This window comes from Crocodylus siamensis, chromosome 5, assembly GCF_052110815.1.
Source record: "Crocodylus siamensis isolate JL-2025a chromosome 5, ASM5211081v1, whole genome shotgun sequence".
Lineage (NCBI taxonomy): Eukaryota > Metazoa > Chordata > Crocodylia > Crocodylidae > Crocodylus > Crocodylus siamensis.
This window is the reverse complement of record NC_143399.1, coordinates 100,069,839-100,083,867: the sequence shown is the minus strand read 5'-3', so window position 1 is coordinate 100,083,867 and position 14,029 is coordinate 100,069,839. Positions and strand designations below refer to the sequence as shown.

General features: G+C 42.7%; 1 protein-coding gene across 2 annotated transcripts in view; it reads left to right on the top strand.

The window, feature by feature from the left end:
• Positions 1 to 14,029, top strand: part of CDH18 (cadherin 18) — a 1,127,064-nt gene that overhangs the window by 1,100,549 nt on the left and 12,486 nt on the right. The gene's annotated exons all lie outside the window — the stretch shown is intronic.

Sequence of the window (14,029 nt, the reverse complement as noted above, 5' to 3'; positions counted from 1 at the left end):
TCTGTACATTAATGAGCATTTTTTTAAAATAAGTACATGAATTTGTGTTGACAATCAGTCTAGCTCTCTGCACATCTAGTGAGCACATCTACACAAGATGCTTATTACACAAGATGCCTAATTAACTCCACTGTAGGTTAGTACTGCCAGATAAAAGTACTATCCGAAGGTGGAGTTCTTTACTCTGCTATAATGTACATGTAAAGGCTGTTGGAACTGGCTGGGACACAAAGGTGCTTCAGTGTGGGGGCTGCCTGCCAGCTGGCCCTGCACTCAAGCACCCTTATGCTCCATCCAGCCCCTCCATAGCACATTTAGCTGGGTCGGAGCAGCCCTGGTCTGACAGGCTGACCCCCAGAGCCTCCTGCCAGCTCAGGGCTGCTCTGCCCTGGCTCAACATGCTGCACTCCCAGACGCACATGTAAACACTATGCCAGGGAGCAATAAACTCTAGTGTGAAGTGCACCAGAGATTATTGCATTGCTTTCATATTTATGTGTAGATGTGCCCAGTAGGTGCTTATCACAAGGCTTGCTGGCATTCTTAAAAAACGAAAATACAAATGTAAGGGACATGAAAAGTGAACTCTTTCTCATTCTGAGCTACTCTTGCCACTCTGCAGGGCCTCCAGAGTTGATTTAGCTTCACATACCTTCAACCCACAGCTGTTCTTACATGGCATACTCCAGCTTTTTGCCATGTCAGAACATTCATTCCATTGAGAGCATGAAGGAAACTTTTGCTTAAAGGGCTGGGAGTTATGTCCCTAAAATGAATGTCAAATATACTTGTGCATTTTTCTCTTTTTTCACCTAAATATAAAATTTAAATGAGCACAATGAGGATTCTAATATTGTTGTACATGGTATCACAGCTGCATTCATTTATATCCACCATGCATCAAATGTTCTCATGCTCTTGGATGGGTATATTAAAACTCTGGCCCTTGGTATTTCATTAAATACTTGGAGACTTTGAACACAATTTATGCTCTGTTCCATCCAGCCATCTTATGACCCCTGCCACCCCCAGTGCTTCTTCCTGCCTATGGCAGGGGGTCAGACTAGATGATCTGTCTAGGTCCCTTCCAACTCATTGATTCTATGATCAACAAAATATCAGTGTTCTAGGGGTTAAGGGCTTTTTATGATTTTATCTATTTACCCACACAGAGATGTAAGGGAAAGTAAAAACTGTGAGCCTTAACAGCCTTAAGGTTCTGTGCAGACTTCTCAGGTCTGAATCCAAGTGTACTGGGGGCAGCAGTTGCTGCTCACATACTCATCTTTCCAAATCATGCACTTATGGAGCATTGACTGACCACCAGGATCAGGAGCTCATTGTTAAGGGAGGCAGCATTTGTTTTGTATAGACCAGCAGCAAATTACTCTTTCCCAACATAGTGAGACATGGGAGGGAATTATGCCTCTGAGACCTGTCCTAGAAGGAAAATGCCTACTGGATGTTATGCTATGCAGAGAAGTGGCAAGAAAAAAAAGTAGCATTCTTCCTGCAGAAGCAACAACACACCAGTTCATTATTTATTCTGAAGCCAAAACAGTAGATTTGAACACCCACAAAGTAAAAAAAAACAAAAACCCTCTAACAGACCTTGTCTACACAAGTGCTTAACGGTGGAGTAGATTAGCTGTGATGTAAAGCATCACCAGCTACACATGCGACAGTCTGCACACAGTAAAGTAATTAATGCCAGATAAACTAACTAATGGTAATTTGTGGGGGGCAGTACTCTCTTATGCCGAGGTAATTTACTGTGTTTAAACACATGTAGATGCTGACTATGGGCATTAATTGTGCCCTGTTAGCCCAGCCAGGTGGGGACCAGACTTCTGCCTGCTGCTTAACTGCACAGCTCCACACTTTCAGGATCTTTCTGCCCTAGCCATCCCCTCTCCCACCTGATGCTGCCATCTGGAGCCCAGGTCTGACCCCGGTGCCTTCTGCCAGCCTGGGCCTGCTCTGTGCTAGCTCAAATTGTTGGTTTCCCCAGGCACAGCATTTTCATGTAGTATGCTCCGGCTCAAACTGCCCTGGAGTTTGCTTCACATTAATTGCAACTGTAGACACTCCCACAGAGACACATACTAATCTAACCTTGTAGCAAGAAGTTTAACTCATAACTGAAACTAAAAACAAGATCCTTATCATATATTTCCCTAGAGTTCCCTTCCATAGTCTACAAGGAAGAAGTAACTCTGTAAAATATAAATGGAAGTCTGTATCTTTCTAAATGCATAGAGTTGAATTTGTGAAGTTTACATATCAATCCTTGTTTAGAACTTTCCCTAAAGGCATACTTTAGTCCTGTAATGTGGGAAGAACACTCTGAAGTGAATTTGCACTGAACAGTTTTCAAATACTTAAAACTTTGATATGTCTCAACCCTTTTTTTCCCAACCTTGGCAAAAGACTCACTTTTTATGCATCAGACACATTTGAATTTTTCAAAATAATATTTTCTAGCTTTGTACTCTCAGAAAAAGGTTGACTACAAATTTGTTAAAATGTGATAAACACTGTTTTTTCATGGTTGGATTACTGGCTGGATGTTTAGGGATTTTTTTAAAATTCATACGTACATGCACACAATCAACCTTTGGCTGAAAGTAGCTTGAGGAAATTCTATTCAGTAATGTTCTTCAGAAAATGATAAATGCCAAAAATAGGATTTAGAATGAAAGTGTCTTTCAGTGAGAAGCACACCATGTCACCACAGTGCTATATTTCTGAGAAGGAAGAACAGCAGGCTTTGGATTTCAAAGTATACCTCTATAGGTAATTTCTTCTCTGTTCTTGTTTCTTTTAGAAGTAGGCCAAAGCTGCAAAATTTAGCAATGAATGCAAGGCCTGAATGTATCATTGCCTAATTCTTTTGTACTCTATGCAGTAGTGAATCAAGGTCCTAGATGTTAACAGCTATTTATTTTGTGAACCTAGACTCAAGATCCAGGCAGGCAACGCAGAGATAGAAAAGGTGTCAGACTTGGCCCTTACCTATCTACATTGGTTGGATCATTAATCAGTCTAGTGCTTTCTTGTTAATCAGTCAGGAGATTCCAGCAGTGGCAACAAGTATCATATCTGTCTTGAGCAGCCCAGTAAATACTGCATCACCTTCTGGGTTTGTTTGCTATATTGAAGGATAAACATGAAAGCTGGTTTCTGACACCCTTGTTCATGAACGGGGATCCTAGTTTTGTCTGATAAAAAATTGCAAATTCTCTAATAAAACTTGCAGGTTCCCCAAATCCATGACTAAAATGAAACACAACTATATATCTATATCTATATCAGCATCAATTGAGCACAATCTTTTATTGATATATTTACAATTTTAAAGCAATTTGGAAGACTGCCAGTGCCTCAGTCACTATAATAAAATAAATGCTAAATACGTATAAAGTTTGGTATTCGATTTTGGGGGTTTTATCATGGAAAACCAAAGCTCCCCCTACCCTCTTAGCTCACAGAATGCAGATCTAGTCTCCTGACTCCCCCCCACAGCCCGCTGGCCTTGCTGGTACCCCTCATCCTGCCCCACACACATACCCATGGCCCTGCAGGTGACCCTCACTGCCTGTCCACAGCCCTGCTGGTGCTTTTCACTCCCCCTCACTGCCCTCTCATGCCCTCCCCACAGCACCCCCAGTCTTGCTGGTGCCTCTCACCCCTACCCACAGTCCCCTACCCTCCCTAGCCCTTCTGGGGGGCTCCCAGATGCCAGGGCTATGGGGTCAGGGACCCAGTTCTGGAGTCCCCTGCCACCCGCAGCAGCACGTGAGACTTGACTGCTGACCATGGGAGGCTGTGGCTGCTACTGCATAGCAGTGTGTGTAGCCCAGCTTCCCCTCCCTCACGGTCGTCATGGCCAGAGCAGAGCCCGGGGAGGGTAGGGGGTTCCCTTTTCAGGCTCAGTGGGTGTGAGCTGCCCAATACAGGCTCTGTCTCCCCGCATTGCTGCCCTCCTGTAGGGCCTCTGCAGCCCAGCAGGTGGGACCTGGTGTGGCAGAGCAGAACAGGGCCAGGTGGGGAAGCTCCTTGCTGCTGCAAGTTCCATGTTGCCCTGGTGATATGCCCCCTGCTTGCACTGCAGCAGTGAGGGGCACAACCCTGGCTGCCCCCACTGCTGCCAGGCGAGCAGGAGATGGCTCACTAGGGAAACATGGAGCTCAGAGCATCAAGGAACTTCCCTGACCAGCCCCACTCTGCCCTGCTGCGCCAGGTCCCACCCACTGGGTTGCAAAGGCCCCACAGCAGTACAGCAGGGTGGGAAGCCTGAGCCCTCAGCAAGAAGCTCACACCTGCTCCCGCCCCATGTACAAATCTGGGGGGCATGGATCTCCTCTACCCCCTCCCCCCTCCAGGAATGCACGCAGAATGGCAGGGAGCTGGCCTCACCCCTTCACTTCCTAGATGAGCCACCTGAAGCCACACATTTTGGCCCTGGGCCCCAAGCCTCACACACTGCCTGGTTGGGCAGCAGATCCAGCTCTGCCCAACTCACTCCCTTCCTCCCTATGGAGGCTTCAATCCTTCCTTCCCACCCCCACCAGACTTACCTGTGGGAATTGCCCTCCAGGCTATCTGGCAGGTTACCTGCCACCCTCCCCTCAGCTGCTTTCAGGCTGCAACTCTGCCAGCCTGCAGAGAGCTCTTTGCAAAAGTGAAAATTCTGCAGGTTTCTCCATTAAAATAAGAATTCCATATTTTTCTTGGGTAAAGAGTGAAATCTGAATTTTTCTCAGTTTTCCCATGGGAAACCAAAAGCCTGCATCCCTGCTCATGAAGCAATATGCATCTGACTCCATAAGCCAATTCATGTAGGTAAATCAAGGGTCCTCACAGAATGAGATTGTTTTTCCATTACCCCAGTTTTATATAATGTTGCTAACAGTGCCATCTTTTCTCTTCTGTAGGCTGTTTTTCATATATGCAAAGTCTTAAATTTGCAGTTCTTGCTGTATCTGTAATAGCTGTTGTTGTTTGTTTAATTCTTTTGCAGAAGAGAAAGAGAAACTTTTTTTTTTTACCCGAGCCTCATGCTGTTTTCCAAACAGCTTATAGAGTAGGCCAATGACTGTGAAAATGTTTTAGGAAAATATTTTGGCCACCTCTTTCAGGAACAGATTGGAACCTTCTGCCTCAGCCACAATCCTGCAGCTTGGCCCTTTAAAGTGGCCCAGACTGGCAAAACTCTCTTGCAAGATTTACAAACTGTACTGGCTACCCCTTTCAGTCCAGTAAATCCCCTGATCTGTAACTGCTTGTCATAGAATGTACAACTCCTGCCAAGTGCGGCAGTAAAATGTGTCAGTTCTCCAAGTTTTAAGCAGTTGACACATTGTGATATCTCGAAGTAGGTAGGTCATGCCCACTTCTCTTGTAGAAGATTAATACAAGGAAAAATATGGACTTCCTTAAAGCACAGGTGCTCAACCTTTTGGCCCCATGGGTCAGATGAGTGGTGCAGAGTCCATCTGCAGTCTGAAGTGGACCCTGGGGCCTGGCACTACCCTTATCTGTCCCCAATGTGCTGGGATTAGATACCAGTGACCCAGCAATTCCCTCTCTCACCCCCCACATGTTGGGATTCAGTTCTGAGGGGCTGGCACTGTCCCCTCTTGCCCCCCATGCAACAGGATTGAGTCCCAAGAGGTTGGCACTGCCCCCTCCTACCCTTTGCATGCTGGGACTGGGTCCCAGGGGCCTGGCACCACTCTCTTATGCCCCCCACATGCCATGATTGGGCCCGGGAGCCCAGTGCCATCCCTCATGCCTCCCCATAAGCCTGGAGATTTCGCAGCAGGGGAGCAGTGCCACCACTCCCCCACCACCAATTTTCCAGACCTGTGGGGAGCCCTGAGGCCAGATGACACAATGCTGCAAGCCACATGTGGAGGTTGAGTACCCTGCCTTAGAATTGTGGCGGAATGCCGGGCTAGCGGTTCTGGCACCGCTTGGGGAGCCGCGGGCTTTGCGGAGCTGTGCGAGCACGCGGCTTGTGGGGCGGGATTGGAGGTAGCTTTATAGCCACCCTCGAGGTTCACCGAGTTAGCACAAGTAGACGACTTAGAGTAAGTTGTTAATGTTTCTTAATTTATAGGGTGTCCGTTGGTTCCCGAGGTTCCAGAGCCAGCCCTTGCGTTCCAACAGTGGAGCTAGTCCAAAGCTAGGTGCGGCTGCCGGCTCCATAGTCCCAGAACTGGTCAACAGCTCATGAGTGGGATATACAGTACAAAACTGTAACACGGTGAATCGTTGTTAGTTGTCGGATTTTCGAGGCCTTTGTCTTCGCTGGGGTACGCCCAGACGGAGAGGCTGAGAACCAGTCTATAGGGTGATCGGGCCTATAGAGTTTTCCGGTCGTCGTCTCTGCTGTTTTCTGTTTCTTTGCCTCTTTATAGATGTTCATTGGACTGCCTCTGTGACACTAACTATGATATAAGCTGAGCATACAGGGATAGGATAGTTTCTTTTACATAGTAATTGCTAGGCAGACTTTCTACATAAGTTTCATTTCTGCAAAAATAACACTTCTAGATAAGAAATGAAATCTACAAAATGCGCATGTGTAGCTTAATGCCAACAGAGAAAAATACAAAGCGCTCATTTAGCTTACTAGTTAAGACTTCAAGGTTACATAAATGTGAGAGTGCCGCGCGGCAGTTATACAGAAGAGAAAAAAAATAAAACAGTTACAAGAATATTCTCAGTGTTATTTGTCCTCTTCCTTTATTCCTCTGGGATAGGATTTCCTTTCTTCTCCCAATAGTTTTTCCCCTTTCAGGCAGATATACATAAATATGATGGTAGCTCTTTTCCTAAGGAGTTTTCAATCTCACTTCCTCCATTCCTTCCTATTTCTGCCCGACATTGCATTCCTATTATATCCAAAACTCACCACAGATTGGAGGCTGGGAAATTCACATGAAAACTAGAAAACATTCAACTCCACCTAGAAAAAATTGTCTCCTTGGTGATTGTTATTGAAGACCAATGCATAAAACATGTCTGAAGCTTTTCAGCTTTTCCATTCACTAGGATGTTACTTTCTTCACCACAGCATATTTTAACTTTATCACCACAAGGTGCTTCTAATTTATTCCAAATGTAACTTACATCTCCCTGTTATTATAGGATATCATTATGACCCTTTAATGCATTTATTCAGGCAACAGCTCTGTGAGATATTATTCCCATTTAACAAATGCGGAACTGAGAGTCTAAGAAAAGAAAGTGTCTTGACCAATATTATACAGGATGTCTGTGACAAAGCAGGGAATTGAACCTGGGTCTGATAAGTTTCACGCTGGCACTCAAGGCCCTGAAGCATCTTTTTCTGGTAAACACACACACACATTCACACATACACACATGCAGGCATGCATGCATGCACTTACATGTACATTGTGGCTAGGTACAGACATTATACCAAAGTCCAGCCACTGGACTCCATTTCCCAGCAGCCCCTGCGCACATGGCTGTGATAGTACAAGGCTGGGTTTGCCATGGAGACCAGCCCCAGCCACGCTTGAAGGGGCAGCACAGGGCAGGGGACGGCTCCGGAGCTGCTAAAATCTTGTGGAGGGAGCACCTTGGCCAGGGGCCAGGGCAGAACGGCAAACTGTAGGGGTGTGCAGGCAGCAGATTGTGGCTGTGCCTCTGCTCTGGGACAGGCTGTAACCACTGCAAGAAGCCAAGATAGAGCCATGTTCCGCTACCTGCATGCCCGCTCCTGGAGTGTTCAGGCTGCAGATCACAGCTCTGCCCTGCTCCTGGGCCAAGCTGCCCCCACCGCAAAATCCCACCACCTCTGGAGCAGCCCCCTACCCTGCCCTGCAGTGTGGCCTGCCAGCAGGGCTGCAGCCTGTCTCCATGGCAACCCCAGCCTTGCACTATCACAGCACTATCACTGTGGCTGGGGTCTAGGTGGAGACCAGTCCCAGACATGTGGGCAGGAGCTGCTGAGAAATGGAATCTGGCTGCTGGCCAGATCCACCACTTTGCCCACCCCTGCATTACATCTATCTTACTTTAAGCAGACAGAAAGTGCTCTTAAGCTTTAACTGAAAAGGCGTTCATGGCTCTTACCGCATTTTAAAAATAGTAGCTCATGCTCTAAATTAACCCTTATTGGATGAGGTGTAGACTAAAGTGCTTTCTGTTAGAGCTTCTGTGCTTTGCCCAGGTGCAGAGTTGGCCCTGTCCCCTCACCTGTCACTGACCCAGTGAGCATCTTATTACAGCCCAGTGTGTAGCTTGGCTGTATGGGGTAGGGGAGGGAGAAGGAGGGTTTCTGTCCCTGCAGTGCACCACAGCTCGGGTGGGGGCTTGCAGGAGAAGGGCTCCAGGGTCTCTCCCCTCCAGCCACTGCTGACGGTTGCCATCTGGTTGGGAGGGCAGGGTTGGGGAGAGAAGTCATTCTGGCAGCCTCCTGGGAGGCATGCAGGAACATCCCTGGTAGCCAGTACAGGCAGGCTCTGAGCCCCTCCCTCCCCCTCACTTCACTGGACAGAAAATGTCTGTTTGCGTTGCTTGTGCTCTAACTTACAGCACTTTAAATAAAGCATAATAAAGCACTTCTGCCAGGGGTTTTTTGAACATCTGTTCTTAGCCTACTATTTTAAAGGCTAAGATCACGTGAAGTTCCTGTTCTTATCAGCTGTAATATATACACACTATACACACACACACATACTATATTACTAGGTTTTATATATAACTGTATTAAAAATTATTCTGTTTTACTGTGCACACAGAAGAACCACTGTCTGGGCAAATATTCTGGATTATTACCTATCCTTAATTGGTTTGTTGGGTCATATAACACTAGGATCAGGATTAGAATCAACACACAGCAGTAAAGGAAAGGAAAACAGTACAAAAGCAGATTGTCTCCTACTGCTGGTATTGTTTTTTCCAAATGTTTTTTATTTCTCCTAGAGGGGAAAATCCATTTGATTTCCAAAATCCCGTCAGAGTAGAGCTGTGTGTTATTAGATGTAATGTGCATGTACAGACATACAACATGTTTTTCATTGCTCTCGTGTCTCTAATATTTAATGGATAAAGTCAAGAGAAACAGATAATGTTTGTAGTAGGCCAAGAAGAAACAACTGCTTTTGCTCACAATGAAACTGGATGACAAATCCAAAATCTTGCAAGATTTATACAGCTGTTAAAAAATATCAGTGCATTTGGCATGGAGCATAAACCTTTAAAGAATGCATTTTATGAGGGACCCCTCTACATGTCTAACTTTATAGCTGGTTGGAGCCTTTTACTGTGTGATAGCTACTTTGCACGTGTAGCTCCTCTCAAGGAAATTGAACAATTAATCACTTAATTGTACAATACGTATAACATGTAGAAGGGGGGGCCTAGCTGTTCACCCAGCTATACAGAAAACAGACACTGTAAGGGTATTTGAGAAAGAACAATGTGACTGCTGTGGTTGATTGACTGCTCTGGGCCTCTCTCTCTCGTGTAAGAGAAACTCAGAGCACTTGATACAGTAAATGAGATATACAGTATTTTGATCAGATAATATCATTTAGCTGAAATACAGAAGATCAAAAGCTATGTAGCTAGAAGATAGCAACTTATGAACCATGCAAAATAAATATGAGTCCAGCCTTTCCAGAAAAAAGAAGTACATTGGACCTGATAGAATTTTTTGTTGGTTTTTATTTTGTTTTGTTTTGGAGGGGTGTTTTGGTAAGATGGAGAGATCTCTTCTAAACCAAATGTTTCTTGTGAGTACAAAGATCTTTGCAACTTTCCCCCTTCTAAACACCTAAAACTCTTTTGCTCCTCAGATGGCCAGGAGGGGAAATTAGCGAGTGACATAAAGGCTCTTTCCCTCTCCATTAGAACTGAATGACACCATTTGCTTGCTTCAATAAACGAATTGCAAATTGTGCTACACTAGACGACAGGCAATCCTACAACAATAGGTTTCAAACAGACCAAAAATAAAACTGTTTCCCAAAGTTATCAATAAATGAATAAAATGGAAATACTGAAGAATTTACTCCTACATAAACAAATTAGGACTCAGAAATTGGTAGCTCTGGCTTCAGTGGTATTATAAATACAGGCTTCTCTTAAAAGATTTTTTGCACTTTGTTTTTAATTAGTTATGACATCTCAGCAAACTTAGAAAAGTTGAGCCGCTGACGTGAGCAGAGCTGAAAATCAAATTAAAACATGCCTAAAGCAACAACAGGTTTTTATTTATTTTTACTTGCATTTCTCTTGTGCCAAAAATCCTTATATTGTGAATAATAAATAAGTTAGTACTCTCCAAAGTGCTTCTGCTTCTACAGTGCTAGCATTGTATCTCTGATTCTTTGATTTTCCTGTTCTTGCATTTCTTTTCAGTTCAAGGAGTTCAGTATATCAAGTCAGAGATGATCGGGCACTTTGGAAATAAAGAAGAATGAGATAACAGCCTTGAGTGCCATAGACTTCATAGTCTACATTTCTAAAGTGTGAAAAGATATTGCTTAGAGCTATGTCAAATATTCCACAAGGATTATGTAAACCACTTGAGCTGAGTCTTGAGTTCTGGCTTGAGTATGTTCGGTGAACAATAGCCAGAGTGATATATATAACTAAGGAGCTGAAAAATCTCTGTTCTGGAGTTAGTGATTTTTCCATGTGAAAAGTGTCACTCCTCTCACCTCCAGCAAGCCCTAAGAGCCATGTATTTTATTTAGCTCTCTTCAAGGAGGGAAAGTGCAGCTTAGTGAGCAGATCCAGGGCCTTATTTCAATGGAAGAAAGTTATTGTTGTGGGATAAATATGGGAAAGTCACTGAGTTTGCATCTTCTAGCTGATGATGTAAAAAGCCTGGTTCACTTCCAGTGCTTGTGAACCAAACTATAAAATTTGTTGATCCTGTTCATCAGCCTCTGTCTCTTTTTTGTATTACAACACAGCTACCTATATTTAACATATTTCTCAAACTAATGTTGTTTCTAGTAGATCATTTTTTATTCTTTCCTGCAACCCTACTTGGATCAACCCTTATTTGTGTTGCATGCTCTCTTTACTGTTTTCAGTTTGTGGAACTGTTCAGTTTCATATATAAAATTTCCTTCTGTAAATTATACAGCCACATTTTCCCTTCTTTCTTCAAAGTCATTTCCTTCACCCAAAAAAGTGACCCATTGTAATCTGAAACAAGTTAGGAACAGAAATCAGACCACATTTGCAACTGTGATTTGGATGAATTTTTATTTATTTATTCATTTACTTGTTTGTTTTGTTTTAGTCTTAACCATTGTATGGAGATTGGATTAAATTCAAGAGACCATGGTGTAGACCTTGTTTTTTGTCTTTGCTGCTGTCATTAGCCATGAAGCGACCTTGACCAACTCATTTAATTGTTCTTTGTTTTTCCATCTGCAAAATGAAGACATGATAGTCGTCATCTTTTATAGGACTTCCAAAGGGCCTTGGGAAACAGTATAAATGAATTAGGCATATGATTTTGTTACTATTATATTATATGGTAACTTTATGACAGTCTTTTCACAGTGACAATGAGTATTAGGATACATATTGTTAACTCTTGACCTTGTTTTCTAGAACCATAAAACATGTTTTACTTGTCCTAATACATGTGTATGTCTTTACTGGGATATACGCTCTATTTTTGTACCCGTGGCCTAATTGTGTGTAATCATAAAGATTTATAGATGCATACAGTGTAGGACTTCATTTACTCACTCCATACTGTAATTACTTGAAGAGAAAATACAAAATATACAAACAGCCATGATCAAAGATATTTCTAAGTGGGAGAACAGAATCTGTTTCTGTTCTCACTATGTATGTAACCATGTCTCTTCTAATAGTTACTTTTAAAAAGTTATCAAGTATAAAACACCAACAGGTAGTTTTTCCCTTTGGCATTTACTTATTTATTTTATCTAGCATAAAATGTCAGTTTCTAATTTTCAAATGTTTTCTACCCCCTCCCCTTAAGAATGTTTAAACTTCATTTATTCAGGATATATTCACTGTAAAATTATCAATGTCAACTTTGTCCATGAATTTTTTGTTTTATCTTCTACCAAACTTGCCTTCCCCCCCCCACATTTTTCAGTCTTTGTATTGTCTTTTTTTCTTGTCTGAAATTATCTGTTCCCTTATTTCATCTCGCTGCTCACATTCCAACAATCTTTTTTGGCAACTTGGCCAATAATCTTTGTTTTATCATTGTTAAGTTGCTACTCATGAGCTTAAACCCTTTCTGCTCAGGAAGCCTCATTTTTTGCTCTTCCATATTTAGGTCTCTGATATTTTTTTCTTTTCAGTTTGCATTCTTGTCACTGCTGCTGTAGCTCCATATATTGAATTGCTCATTCTCAGTTAGATTTATGTAAGGGGAGGTGAGGGGGAGGTTATGCTTGCCTGATCAAATTTGAAGACTGGCCCTCCTTTGAATATTAGCCTAGGCAGATTCACAGGGGCAGAATTCTGTAGGAGTGTCTTGTTCTGTCTATGTTCATAAAGAAAATGTAACCAGGCTCAGTTGTTCAAAGTCTGTGGGCACCATTACTATAGAAATTACTGATAGGACCATTGTCATTATTCTATTACAATTATAGTTCTGTTTAGCTAGAAAAAATGTGATGATAATATCTGTTGAGATGAGGGTCATGATTGGTGCCACTTTTGATATTCAGTTGATGGATATGGCATCACTTATCACAGAGAAGGAATTGTACTTCAACCTCTTTCCCCTTTATGGTCCTAATGTGTTATTTCTGAGCATGTTTGTAGAGTGATTATCATCACTTAATTTTGTTATAACTGAAAATGTAACCTTTCCTAGGACCATTCTATTCAAAAATAGTTTTCCTTTCCTGTATAAAATCTGTATCCTCAGAGACACTGAACACTTATCATTCCTACTACAGTTAGTGGGAATTCCATGCACCAAGTACCATTCAAGATTTGACTTTGTTTTTAAAGCCATGTGGCCATTACAATAATAGGGATGAGCCTCATCTACTTGGTTACCTTTTGCCTGAAGTGCTTCATTATGAGAAAGTTCTGATTGATTAGAATCAATATTTGATATCATATATTTGATAGAATCCAACAACTGGATTTTAAAAACCTAATTGTGCTCCCTGGGTGAAATAATCACTTAAAGGCAAGGTACAGACATTCAAAAAGCCTGAGGTGGATTTGTTATCTGGTTTTCTGAAAGTGGCATAGTATACTTTGGTAACAAAAAGAACACATATTCACCCTTTGATTTGAGCAGTGGGCAGGGGGTTCAAATCTTAGATTGGGTTCCCCCATTTTTAAACCAGTCTTTGAGAGCCAAACTTCTGATCTGTTATGGGTATAGACTGGTTTCTGATCACTTATACCTATAAAAGTGTAATGTCTGCACCCGGCCAAAATGATTATTTTGTCTGGTCTTTTACAAGATTATCGCCTTGCTTAAATTCAGTTTTTCCATGTCTAGTTCTTGGAACACTGAAACTTTGAACTCTGAAAATAAAGGGTGCCTATAAATAAAGGGTAGGATGCTCCAATGCACTGTAATTACAGTGTGTTAGAACAGACTCGATTAATTGATAATTCAATTCTATCAAATATCAATCAAATCTGCTGCTACAGCATGTTAATTAGCATGCTCCAGCAGCCTCTGTGTCTTGTGTATCAGCATCCCTGTACTTCAAATGGTGGTGAGGACGCTTTAACTAAAGCTTGCTCAGCAAGCTTTAAAGTGCCCACACTGCCATTTTGAATTGTGGAGATGCTGATACAGGAAACACTGTGGTTGCTTAAATTACAGTAGCTCCCAGAGCCACTCTGATTAAAGTGCAGCACTCCCACCTCTGGAGCATGTGTAACACCCCCCCCCCACACACACACACACAAAAGTCTGAAATCTTGACCTCATTTAAAACAGTGGGAGAGTTAACACTGCCCTCTGGGAGATCATTTTAACCAGCATCATCATTCATTGTACAATTAG